The sequence below is a fragment of the Nestor notabilis genome, unplaced genomic scaffold (assembly GCF_000696875.1).
Source record: "Nestor notabilis isolate BGI_N333 unplaced genomic scaffold, ASM69687v1 scaffold9439, whole genome shotgun sequence".
In the NCBI taxonomy this organism is placed as follows: Eukaryota; Metazoa; Chordata; class Aves; order Psittaciformes; family Psittacidae; genus Nestor; species Nestor notabilis.
The window spans coordinates 27,631-41,765 of NW_009945016.1; positions in this window are offsets into that span (position 1 = coordinate 27,631).

The following is a 14,135-nucleotide window of genomic DNA, read 5'->3' on the forward strand; positions in this document are numbered from 1 at the left end:
AATAATATTGTCACAACTGTTTGAGAACAACCATTTGAAGGGTAAAAACATATCACAATCAATGTAATTTAATGCATTACGCTGCCGTGCTGCAATCACTGCACCCCAAAATGGAGGGGCAGCCCCAAGGAGGAGGTTGTGTGCCCTTGTCAATACGAAGACTGGTCACCAAAACTGATGTCCTTCATGGAGCCGTGGAGGTGGTGAGGAAGGTGGTAGGTAGCAGGTGATGGAAGATTTCACAATGAAGCAGCTCTTCTTGTCAGCTGAGATGTACAGATGAAGACGGGGATAAACGGGACTCTAATATTCCTGTATCCCAAGTACCCCCTGATGGGTCCATCAAAGCCCTGAGCTCATGGACAGCAGTTCACTTGACCTGCATCTGCCATATAGGCTCCTCAGAGAAGAGAAGCAGGGGAGTGGGGTTGTTCACAGAATGAAAATGTCCCAGAGGTGCCCAAATTACAGGCACTTAGGCAAGGTTTACTAATAGAAATAAAATAATGGGAGGAGGAGGCAATTTTTGGCTGCATTTGCCAGCTTTGAATGAGGGAGGTAAGTCATTTCCCCTCTTCCTTCTTCCAAAAAACCCTGGGAAAAAACAATAGGAAGAGAAGTTTCTCTTTTCTTCACTTTTAGATAAAAATAGCCCTGAGGATATTTTTAAAAAGACAATAATTCTGACCAATTTTGAGCTCAAGAAGGAGGATGTTGGGCCCTGCTGGAGCTGTAGCTGCGGTGGGGCTGTGAGCTCCTGGCTCTCCCTCAAAATACCCACCCGAGGGTGAAGCTGTCACCCTGGGAGCTGCCGAGCTTCCACTGGGGTGAAACAGGCACTTGATCCCCTGGCCAAGAAAATTCCTCTCCTCTGATGTGATTCAGCACCGGTGGTGCTGTGGGGCCTCAGGGTTGCACATTTTATCCCTGCCCGACCTCTCCCTGTTGGGCAAGCAGCTCTCTGCGAGTTCGTTTGAAAAATGAATTAAAACCCAAAAAGAAAACATCTTGGGATTGTTTCCATAACCTTCCTCTTTGTGCCTGGCTGTGAAGGGCTGCCCAGCTCCTGTGGAAACATCTCAGGTATGCATCTGGGTTGGGTGTCAGCAGAGAGGAGAGCAGGGCAGAGCACCCCTCAGCTCTGCGCAGCTGGATGGGGCAAGAGGCTCCCACACCCGTGGGGGGATATCACCAATCGGGGTGCTCTATGTGATCCCCCAAATGAGTCCTGCAGTCAGGCACACTAGGACAAGGCTAATGTTGAGGCAAGGGGCTCTGACAGCTGGATGGATGGGGCTGGGCATGGACCCTCACTGGCTCAGTCCTGCCTTTGCTGCTGGTCCTGTTTGCAGCACCTAAATCCCATTGCCTGCAGGAAGGTGTGAGGCTCAGGGCCAGCAAGGGAGGGGGCACACAGGCACAAGGAGCTGAGTGTCCCCAGGTAGGGTCAGGTGGAAGCCAAGCAGAGCCAGCCCAATGCCTTGCAGCTGAACCCCTCCGTGATGCCTCCTGTCCATTCCTCACAGCAGGAGGGGCCACTCTTTTGGGTAAAAAAACATAGGAAAGCAGAATTCTGGTTTGTGGTTCACACCCCACAGGCTCCAAAACCAGCTTGTTGGGTGGGAAAACTGATGAGGCCACTTCCTGGTGTCCACAGCCCTGCATCCTGCAGGAGCCGGTGGAAGAGGAGGAGGCAGCAGTGCTGCCTAAGCACTGGGGACCAAGCTCTGCCTTTTCTGTGCATCTTAAAGCCATCAACAGGTTAAAAACAGGTATTTGTGCCCCTGCTGTGCCCTCACTGCCTGGACCAAAGCACCAAGGTCACCCTGTGCATCACACAAGTGGCATCAAGAGGCTTCTGGCAGCCAGGCCTGCCCGTGCCCAGCTCCATTTGTCCCACACTGTCTCTTGCAGGAGAAGTAGATGTGTCATTTTCCTTTCACAGGACGCAGAGCAGCCTTATCCAAATATAAACAACCTGGGAGTATTTGCTGGCTTATTGTCTGGACAAAAAAGTAAAACAAACAGACCTTACACCCTTTTCCCCCTGCCACTTCTGGTACAGTAAAACAGTTGGGAGCAGAGATTCCAGAGTTCCCGAAAACGTTGCTCATCAGAAATAACATCCCACAAGGCCAGGTGTAGAAGTATCCCAAGCGAGCCGTGCTGCTGCCTCCTCTGAAAGTCACTCAAATCCAGTCGGAGATCTTGGAATGCTTAAAGAGTTTCTATATGAATAATGGAAACAACCAGCAACCAAGAGAACATGATAGCCAGCAGCGTAACATGGCAGCGCTCCCTTGGGAGAGGCCAGGAGCGATGGGCAGTGTCTGCATGTGCCCTCAAACAAGCTCGGCTTTCGGGGACCATCCTGGGCCAAAAGCTCCCTGAAAAGCCATCCCCCCACGTCAAGCAACAGACGCTGTAGGAGCCTTCCTCAGCCAGCCAGGCAGCGGCACAGAGAAATGAGGCAAAAAGGAGGAAATACTGCTTTAAATGTAAAGCAAAAGTGCTTCCCCCCAAAAAATAGGGCAGACGCAAGATGTGAAGCCTGGGGAAGGGGTCCCAGTTTTGCAGTAAGGGACCTGAGGCTCAGGAAAAGAGGACCCATGGGAGACACAAGCTTGAATCCTATGAGATCTCATCTTGCTTTGCCTGTGTCCTCCTAGCCCACTTCAGGGAATGTGGGATCAAAATGTGGGTCCAGTGAGTGATGTTTTATATCCGAGGCTTCCTTCCTGCCATCCCAACGTTTGTCACCACCACCACCACCCCTTTTCCAGGAGGTCCTGACACGTTTTGGACCCAGATCTCCTCTGTGCAGCCCCCAGCAGCACCACTGTGGCCAGACGAGAAAAGACCCTACAATATCTGTGAAGCTGGAGGCCAAGCAGAGGCTTTGCTCCCATGTCAGTGGGGTGGAGAAGTGGCTCCTGAGGGTGCTTTGAGGATCCTCCTCTTTCTCTGGTCCCAAAAGGAAGAGAAGTGTCTGGATTAAATAAATAAACATCTGCCCACGTTAATACTTGCAGTCAGGGCACTAAAACGTAAAGGGCAGCCAAGAGTCGCACCCTAAAGCACATGTTGTTAAGGAACAGAACAGCCAGGACAGGACCTGATTCATATTTAAAAAATGAGAAAGAAAAGGTGAAGCACCAAGTCACCAGGCAGGCACAGGCACTGCCTGGTCTGTCTGTGCATACTCCAGGCCTCTCCCCATGGTCCTACTGCATCTTAACAGAGGAAGAGAGGGAGGAAGACCAGGAGGAGCTGGGAGATGCTTGGGATGCAAAGCAAGACAGAGCTCTTGTTAGAGAAACTCTCAGTGGTAAAAGATCCTGTGCTGTTCAAGCAGCACCATGAAGTTCTGTGGAGAACTGATGGTCCCGTGGGAGGTGATGGGATGGAGGTGATGGGATGGATGACTGCTGGTCCCATGGGAGGTGATGTGACAGAGAAGATGGCCACTAGTCCCATGAGCATCCTTCCCCTGCACATGTAGGTCCAACACGCTATTTTCTCTCCCATGGGATTCCCACTTGCTGCCGCAGAGAGATGAGGCTGTAATCCCTCAGTTCTTAAGACATTCAGGCACATTGAGTCCCCTGGCCCCCCTCTCCCAGGAAAACACACTTGTCCTTAATAAACTGGGGAGAGAGAGGTCCTCTGGGCGGGCATATGGTGGAGGTTGCAGGATGACCTTAGCCCCTCTCCACCACCACTCGGTGTTCACATTGACGTTGGGCCCTCAGCTAAGTCAATGCAAAGTTTAACAGCTTCTGCAGTAATTAAGCCAAGCTTCTCAACATAACATCACTAATTACATGAATCCTCCCTGAATTACCAATAGTTCATGGCACCTTGTAAAATCCTTGTGTAATAGCCTTAGAAAAACATAACCCGTAGCTGGCAGGGAGGCACGCCGCCCGCATGGCAATCCCAGAGCACTTTGGATGTTTATGAGCCTTTTCTAAATAAAAATAAAACCTAAAATGTACATTTCCCCCAATGACTCTGCTCCGGGGAGTATTAAAAGCAGTACCTTGACTCAGCCTACCACATAAACATCCTGCTGCCCCTGGACAGCCCGATAGTGTCTTCCTCCCAGGATGAGGAGCTGAATAAGAAGTGACAATCACAGCTCCTGCCCACGGAAAACAGGAAGCGCCAGAGTTGTACAACCCCTCCAAACATTGTCCTACCTGCTCCTTGGTGCAATGTGAACTTGCTTTCCTTTCCTTTCCGCCTTGCATAACTATTTCTGGTCCAGCACTGGCCAGTCCCTGTGGCCTCCAGCTTTCTCCCCTCCTGCCTAAAGCCAGCCTCGTGTTCTCTGTCCAATGCCGAAGGACAAATGTCCACCTTTCCGACCCCCTGCTAACACTGGCAGCTTGGTGGCAAGTGCTGGAGGAGACGGAGACAGGCCCAGGGTACTGGGCAGATTGACTTACCCCACAGCTGCCACATCTGGCAGGAGCTAGAAAGAAGAAGATCCCAAATCCTCCCCACAAGGAAGCAGCCAAGAACAGGCACTTTTGGCCAAATCTCTTAAATGACCATGAGACAAAAGGAACCAATGTCTACAGACATGCTCTGGATCAGGTGTTAAAGTGTTAAACGTCATCCCGAGCAATCCCTGTGACTAAAGGCAGCCCTGTGACTAAAGGCAATAGGGCTCAGTCTGTGTCCTAGTGTTGAAGAAAGCTGGGCAACCAAGCTTCTCCATGAGCACACAGAGAGGAGCTCAGGAAGCATGAGATGTGATGGACAAGAGGCTACCTGCTCAGCTTGCAGCACTCCCAGTTTATCCACAGACACCCACTTCCTCCTTGACATTTTGGTTTGATTTTGAGGAATTCCCAGCCAGCCCTGCTCTTAGGATTGTCCTTTCCAAAGGCAACAAACATTTTCCATGTTAAATGATGCTCCAGGAGCGGGTCAGCTTGTTCCTCTCCAGCTGCTCCCGCGTTTCTGCCACACAACAGGCCTAACTTCACATACAAAACATAGACATCATATCCTGAGTTTCCGAACGAGAAATGGGAGAAGAAGAAGGTTTCCTATCTGCTCTTCCTTCACTCGCAATGTAAAAACATCCCTCGCTGAATGAGGCGGCGTTTGCCATCGCTTTGCAGAGTTCACATTCCCACAAGCACAGTATCAAGAACAACAAGGAACAAGGCGGGGGGGAGCGGCACACCAGCGCCTGCAGGTCATGGTCACACAAGACAATACTTAGCATAATTTGGAAGTGTGGGAGGAATGTGGGAAGGCTGAAGATGAGGATGTTTATTAACATGTAAGAATATCTCCAAAGGGTTTGCGTCCTATGAGGGGAAAAAAGGGAGCCTGAGGCAATCCAGTTGGAGCCATGGGTGGGGCTAAATCTGGAAATACATATTCAGGCAATTCGGAATGTAGAGAAAAAGAGAGCAGCTTTTTCTCACTTTTACAGAAGTAAGAGTTTTCCTAAATAAGGTAAAGCTTCACGTGAATTCCCTAATTAATTACCTTGTATAATTGCATTGAGTAGGACTGAGTGTGCTTCCACACCTGGCTCAGCCTCTGTGCCCGAAAAGGGTGCTGCCTCCCTATAACATAAGGTAGGGAGCCTCCTGGTTCAAGAATTACAGTCTCAGCCTTGTCAACCACTTCTAAGCAGTCAAAGGGAGACGAGCAGGGAAGGCCTGGCAGTAAGTGTAAATTTAAAGTGTCTACAGACACTTGAGAAAACTTCCCAGCACCAAAAAAGAAAAGAAAACCTGGGGACAAAACCCATTTAAATGACAGATACAATTAGAGAGGGAAAGGGGTTCCCTGCTTCTCCATTCCCTGTAAACTCAGGAGAGGTTTCTCCTGTTTGCAGGTCACAGAGGCACAAGAGACACTGCATCTCGTGCTCCTCTGAAGAGGCCCATAGTGGTAAAACTGTCAGTGCTGTTTCCTTGCAATGCAAAGCAAAGGGGGTTTTCACTGTTTTCCCTGCCCCTCAGACACAGCACATCTTTTACTTTCACCTTATGACTGTAAAACACAAATAAACTTCATTTCTCACAACCAGCTCCAGCTGCATTTTTGCTCGCCAGGGCTGCGGTTGGGACAGTCCCTGCTGAAATGTGACATTCTAATGCAGGAAAACACGTGTGCTGCTGCCACCTGCTTAATGGAGAGAACTTGCAGAGCTGCTTCTGCCCCTCTTATCCATTAACCTCACTGCAGAACACTAACATGAAGCACCTCCCTGCGCTCAAGCCAGGTCTGCTGGCGGCTGGGCTCCTGCTGAGCCCCTGCAGGGCTCTGGTGTGTGTCCAGGCCATGGACGCTGCTGCCCCGCTGCCTCAGAGCAGCGCTGGGAGCTGCAGAGAAGCACCAGGTCAGTGCCCAGGAGCAGGGAAGCTGATGGTGCTGCCCTGCACATCGTCCAGCCTGCGCTGGAGGGTGCGCTGCCGTGTACAGCGCCCTGCACTGCAGTGATTTCCTGATGCACATGCAGCCCTTGTGGGGTGGTCTTGTGTTACTAATGCAAGAAACGCTTATTTTCAGTTAAGAATAATAATAATTAATAAGTTAATAGTTAATAATCATGCTTTTACTCAGGCATCCTCCTGCCCTAAGCCCCATCAGGCTGAGAGAAGCGAGCGCGGCACTGCAGCTTGAAGTGAAATGCATGTCTGCTGCTGGGACGGGAAGCAAAGGGTGGCCATTCACTCCTGCCCCATGCACCCCAGCCTCAGGCTGCACTGTGCTTCTCCTGAGTTTTTGGGGGCGGGTTGCAGGGACACGTGCGGTGGGGTTCCACTGCAAGACCTGACCTACCACCAGGATCCCACCACCTAAAGGACGTGTATCCTCCCCACTGAGAGATGAAACGCATCTCACAGCCTTTCCCAGAGCCCCGGCAGCTTTCCCAAAGGAGACCCAGCAGACTTCGAAAGCCGCATCTGTGACCATGACGACAGCGAAGACAGCTCGTTCAACTGCAGCGGAGAAGCGCTGCGTACAGCGCAACGCACCAGAGGCGGGCAGGGATTCCTCGGGCACGGAGCACCCTCTGGTGGGAAAACCAGGGCTGTCCAGCCCAAACGAGAGCAAATCCGACCGTGCCACAAGTCTGGGCTCTGTGGTTTCCACCACCCAGGGTTGCTTCACTGGCAGGACCCCCTGCCCCGGTCTTTGTGCCCGGCCTGCCCGCTTGTTCTCCCCGAGCTTCGAGGCAGCAATCCCCTCTCCTTGGATCACTACGGCCCCTCAGAGCTTCAGGGTCTTTCAGCCAGCGTGTCCCTGCACTGTGCCAGCCCATGGGGTGCTGCTGACAGCAGCTCTTGCCATGAAAAGGCAATTTGTATATAAACGCTCCCTGGTTTTGAAGTCTTTGTAGCCATGATAACAAGGGAGCTGGATGGGAGCAGGTCGCACTCCCCAGGCTGCTGCGGTTCTCTTTGCCTTGGTCTTCACGGTTGTCACGCTGCCTGGTCAGGCTGTGGCTCACTGGGGAAGGAGGGGGGCAGCACATGCAGCTTGCTGCGTGCTGTGCGCCCCGTTTTCGGTATAACAGGGCCTCTGCTCTGCCTGGGGTCTCCAACCGCTTTCACACAACAAGCACTGGTCACAGATTTTAAGCAGCTCCCCCCAGAAGGGCACAGGCAGCAGTTCAGCACTTCCAGCCCCTCTGGGACTGAACATGTAACACTGGATGTGCCCCATCACATCACCTCCCCTGCCTCTGCTTCTACCTTAAAACACCCGCCAGCACCACGGAGGCAGGACCCAGAGCCCACCACTCGCTTGTTCAGCAGCGAACCCTCCCCATAGCAGCATTCCCCTAAGCAATGCATCACCAAGAGGCAAAGCCAGCAGAGAACAAGGTGTACCAGGGGATGGGGGACATCTCTCCCCAACTGGGTCTGCAGGGTAGTTCTCACAGGGACCGCAGTCGTCTGGTGTGGCTGAGTACTGAGCATGGCAAAGGCATTGAATGAAAAGGCAGTTTCTGCCTCAAAAGCTCACGTTGTTAACATAGGGCAGGAGGCACCTTTTGTGCCTCAGGCCATTTCCCTGCCCCTAGCCAAGCAGGGCTGCTGCCCAAACAGTACTTTAACCCAGCTCTGGGTGTGTTTCCTATTAAATAAACACAGGAGGTTCCCCAGCACCCTCTCTCCCGGCCCCTGCCTGCTCGCCTGCACCGTGCTCAGCTCCCAGCGCCGCAGCAGCACCCAAGAAATGCGTTTCCTTCCCCGCCTCATCTTCTCTGCTGCCCTGGCCATCGCCACCTTCCTGAGCTGGAAGCTGCTGCTCCAGAGCCCTGCCATGGGCCAAAGAGGTAATGCCAGGGCACTGTGGTGGTCCCATATGGAAGTGACACTTCTGTACCTGGGGGAAATGGCCTGGGGATTTCTTTGGAGGTTCTGGGTGTGTAAAAGCTTATAGCATGGAGAATACTGTTTGCACAGCCCCAAGAGTGGGAGAAAGCCCTTGCTGTGAGCTCTGCAGCTTTGTGTCCTTAGTGGGGTTATTGATATCAGGTGTGGTGGGGAAACTGCTGAAGGTAACTCCCCAGACCTTTGCTGGGAGGGGTGAAATGCTGTTGGGAAGGCAGGAGGGAGCTCTCTTGCCTAAAAAATATCACTGAATGGTTTTGGTTGGAAAGGACCTTAAGATCATCCAGTTCCAACCTGCTGCCATGGGCAGGGATGCCTCACACAGGGATGCCTCACCCATGTTGCCCAAGGCTCTGTCCAACCTGCCCTTCCCCTCCAGTCCTGGTCCATCCAGGGCAAAGCCATCATTAGATCTTGCAGATACTGTTGGTGTGGGGCTGGGCAGTTAGAGAGCAGCCCGGGATAGCTTCAGGCACTGCTGTTTCTTCCTGGGTTCCTGGAGCCCTTTTCTGTGTTTCTGTTCCCTGTGCGGTGGTCTCCACAAACCAGTGGGAAATAATTAACTTCCCAAGGACCTGGGACCATCTCCCCAGGGCTGCCAAATGCCCACACTGAGCAGATGAGGCAGATGTGCTGCTGCTATAAAGGAATAAAGCAGCAAGACAGGTATTCATCCTCTGCATTCAGACCCACTCTGGCCTCTTCACATCAAACCCAAGAAGATAATGAGTAAAAAGCAAAGCTGGAATTTGAGAAATTAAACCAACTGCAATAGAGGCTTTTTATTTGCTTTTGCCTTTTATGTTTGCTTTGTTTTCTTCTGGCTTCTGTTTGCTTTTTGCTTTTTATTTGCTTTTGCCTTTTTATCTACAGTAGAAAGAATTTACATATGGAAGTGATGCAAGAGGTTTGTTTGGATCCCTAAATCGCCCTGAGCCATTAAGAATAATCTCTTGCTTTCACATATATTTTACAGCTGATGTTAACTAATTAACAGAAGCAATTTACTACTACTCAGCCTTCCAGAATATTTCTGACTCATTTACCTCAGTTAAGCTCAATTGAAAGTGAGGAGATAAAGGCAAAAGCTCTGATGTAGTGGAGAAGGGGGTCCATGGCACACTGCTACAGGTCAGGTCATTGCTCAGACACAGTGGTTTGGGGAAAGATGGGTCTGTGTGTCCAAGATCCCCCACCTTCATAGGGACAGAAACACATTTCCTGGCAAAACCAAGCTCTTTACCAGACAGGGCTGGTCTCCCTTCTCGTACCCATCCTCTTTGTTCATGCTATATCCTTTCCACACAGCAGTAACTGGAAAAGGACCTGCCACAGTATCCTGTGCTGGGGCAGCAGCTCAGGGCAAAAGGCTACTATGAGCTTTACTCACCCTCCATCTTCAAATGGTGTTTCCCAGGTGACCTGGCCCCCAGGGTGGAGAAGGGCTTCACTTTGACCCTGGACACTTTCCTTCATGTCCAGCAGCTCAGGAAGAAGAGACTAAGAGCTTTCTGCAGCCAGCCAGGCAAAGCAGCCATGCTGCTGAGCAGCCCAGAGGACAGAGCCTGCCTGCTCTCAAGTTTGAGGGTCAGCACCAAGCTGGACCTCCTCTACTGCCAAGTGCCATCGACAGGGATGGAGGAATGGTGGCAGCTTTTAGAAAAGCTGGAGAAGGAAAACGTGACGCTCCCAGTGCCACTTCCCTACCCTTGGCATCACACTCGGGAGGGGAAGCTGAGCAAGTTCAACCTGACGGAGATAGAGGCTGTGTTGGGATCCTACACCAAAGTGCTGTTTGTCAGGGACCCTTTCCACAGGCTGATCTCCACGTTCATGCAAGGCATGGGCAGCAGCCCTTCCTTCAGCAGCTTTGTTCAGGATGTTCTAGACAGTGGACCACACAATGCCAGCGTGGCTTGGAAACCGCTTGTTAGCATCTGCCAGCCCTGCCTTGTCCGGTACGACTACGTGGTGATGTTCGGGTTCCTCAGGCAGGAGCTGGCTTATCTGCTGCAGAGAGCTGGGCTGCCTGTGGACAACCTCGTCCCCGAGTTCACGGACAGCCAAGTGCAGTGGACCTACCGCTGGTTATCAGAGCAGATGTTCAGCGAGCTGTCCCTCCAACAGAAGAAGCAACTGTCTCGTTTCTACCGCTGGGATCTCGCTGCTTTCCCGTTCTCCAGCAGCTTTCTGTCAGACCTCCACAGCACCCCAGAGACCAGGTAGAAATATCCCGGCTGGAGGGAATGGTTTGGAGAGATTTAATCCAAATGGTAGTGCTTTGAGATACCATCTAGGTCATAGGCAGACCTTTGCTCCAGAGCTGCATGCAGCATGCTTGTCCATGTCACTGCTCCAAAAGGCACAGCAGAGAGCGGAGATGGACCACTGCCAGGGACAGGATATCAAAGCTCTTCATGTGGCTGAATTGTGTTTCAGTGTGGCAAGAGCAGGCACCAGGGAAAACACATGGCGTTGGTATTTGGAAAACTGCATGAACTGAACTGTGATGGGGTTGAACAACTCTCAGCAAGCCTACTGCTGTGGGCTGGGTTGGAGCACCTGCAAACCTCTGCAGCCTGCTCTGCCTGCACTGCCATCTCATGTTCTGGGCTCCTTTTTGGGCTAAGAGGTTTGGCAGTGGCTTCTTCGGGACAAATCTCCCCAGGCAGACACATGAAACACTCCCAAAGGAGCACATCAAGTGGAGGGTGTCTAACTCTGCACAAGTAGGTGAGATGACACAGCATTGCACACCCTCCTGGGGAGCCACTGGTGATGTTCCCAACCCTTCCATGCTCTGGGAAGGACAGGCCCAGCCCATCATTTGGATTTATCTGTGCTGTGTGACCTGTTCCTGTTTTATGACCTAAGCATCTCCTGCATGTTTAGGCTCAAGAGGGCCCCAAGAACACATGATGCTCCATTCACAAGTTTTGAGTGAGGTTCCCCCTTTGCAGGGCTGTCTCGAACGGGCCAAGCCTAGCTTTCAGCTCTGCTCACTAGCCATAAGACAAGGACATGGCAACCACCCATCCTCTCCCAGCCTTGGCCACTGAGCTGACCTGCCTCTGGGAAGGGTCCATCCTTGCCAAACACCAAGGATGAGCTGAAGTTGCCCAGCCTTCAGACTGTGACAGGTTTTTACCATAGCATACTCGTTTCCAGAATAATTTGTAGCTTTATTTTGCAGTGTTGTGACATTCACAGAGAATTCCGCATACGTTCATGTGACAAAGACATGGATTTGACAGCGCTCATTAAAGAACAACAGTGAAAGCTGTTGATTAGAATTGACCTAAAACAGCTACTGAAAACTTGGCTTCCCTCTCTCATCAAAGGACATGCAATTAATAATGTTTAGACATCAGATCAGATGGCCTCCTTCCACCCTCACACAAACTACACAGGTACAGCAATTATTACTCAAGTGCCTCTATTGTGCATATTACTGTACAGTCTGGCAAGGTGGCACAGCTCCTCTTCTGAGGATACAGTTCTGACAGGACTGTCACATTAGTCAGGCATCCACACTGTATTTCACTGGGAACATTCTTCTCTTCATAAGTAGCCTTCCCTTCAGCAATTGCAAGCTGAAATCCCATGCAGGGAGATGTGCGTAACAAGATCTGATGCAGCACCCAGCAGAGGGTTAGGTGCACCACGCACCCACAACAGGAGAGCTGATCTCAGGCAGCTTCATAGTGCAGTCCACGTTTTTCCTGCCAGCCCTGTTTCCCTGAGGTGCCTGGAACTTAGTTCCACAGGAAACCAATGTATGAAATGTTAAGACACTGAGAGGTGAAATGAAAATCTCAGCTTTGTGTTCCTGTCTCACCCACAGCCCCACCAGGCATTACAATGATCTCCCTGTAAATTCCTATTAGTTTCCAATTTTCTTTCCCTTTTCCTGCACCCTCAAACCCAATTTCTGTAATTACTTTACAACCCTGATATTATACTATTCCCCCCGCCCTGGTATTTGGTATCATTTACATTCAATTCCAGTGCACCCCAAAAGGAAAGGGTTTCCTCCATCCATCAGCTAGTGGCTGTGGAAGGGTAATAAAAGGGTCCTGAGCTGCAGTGAGCTTGACGGCAAGAACTGGCGCCTGGGAAACAGGGGCTTACTGGTGCTGCAGCAAAAATGGCTTCACAGGCTAAGATCTGCACTGAACTAGCCTGCTCTGACCACTGCATGTACACCTAACATGGCAAATACACTTCAAATGAACACACAAAGCAAATAACAAAAGAGAGACTTGATAAATCTGATTTACAAACACCACCTGACCAGGCAGTCACTGTGGCTATGAGACACCCAAACCCCTTCTGAAATGATGAAAAAGATGCCACCAGAACCATGGGGGATAAAGAACACTTACTCATCCTGCCAGTGACATCCCACCATGTCCCAGGACACAGGGAGCAGGCCTCCTGTGAACACTGGTGGCTTTCCCCAAGACAACGCTCCTCAACATCACACTTTTTGCCTGGAGCTCCCCGTGTTCTGCATTAACACATTCTATGCTTAAGAAACACCAATATCATATTTCAATTAACAAAACAATTACATACCAAGCCCAGCAGGCACAAAATATTTTCTGCAGCTCACATATACAAATGTGCTGCTTCTAGATGGTAGAACCATAATATTTTAAGCCAAGAAATAAACCTGCACATTTCCAAGCTATATACCCTGGAGTGCTTGAAAAGAACATATTTCAAACTGTGCATACATCAAGTCCTAAGATGGAGGCCAGTTTCAAGCAGTTTGAATGTGAGCAAGATTTTGTACAAGGCAATGGAGTTACATCCTCTTCCACCATATGTTTTGGATGGCCCTAGGAGTGCAAAGGTTGAAAAAGGACATCTTTATAAAGCTATGGGCCAGAGAAACAAATAAGAGTTCACAGATGATGAGCAGGTACAGTACACAGCTGACATCACTTATAGATAACATGATGCTACAGTGTTAAATCTGAGTGACAAAACCTGTGAAGAGGGATGCTCAGCGTTAAATCCAACATGAAAAATGCATTCAACCCAGAAGACACGAGGTCATCACACCGCAGATTTGTCAGACAAGCAGTGCCTGTAGCAAAACATTCTCATTCTCTTACATTCATCAAAACCAAGAGTTGTCTGGAAAAGAAGGCAAGGCAATAGCATGACATCAAGGGACTGACCCTAGAGGGCACCCAGAGCCATGTAATCACCAGCTGTGTCCATCCTCCTCTCCCTTTCCTGGGACGGTATAAACTGCCTTGGGAACAACAATGATTTTCTGTGTTACTCCAAGGTCTCTGATGTCCTTTCCTATTTAAAGGATGGGAAAAGAAGTGGAGGTGTGGGGTAGGAAAAGGCTGTGCAAGTGAAGCAGCATCTTGCTGCAAGTCTTCTTGGTATAGCTCGTTTTTATGTTTAGTCAGAGAAGACAAAGTAGCATGTGAACTAATTCATTAAAGCCCCAGTGCAGACAAATTAATAGTCATTTAACTTAGGATAAATCAGCTATCGGTCACATTTTAGGGTTTTCCTGTGAATCACTTTTGTTAGATAGGCAAGACCATCTTCATTAGCTTACATCAAAACTCCTCATCTTCCTCCAGTGGACATCGGGGTTTGTGTGCAGAAGGGACACAACAGGGTCCAGACCTCAGTGCCTCTCATACCTTCCCCATCTCAGCTAGAGGACTGTTTGTCTGGGTTTAATGCTTTTAAGTTCTTCTTGGCACAGCATTACAAGGTGATCCA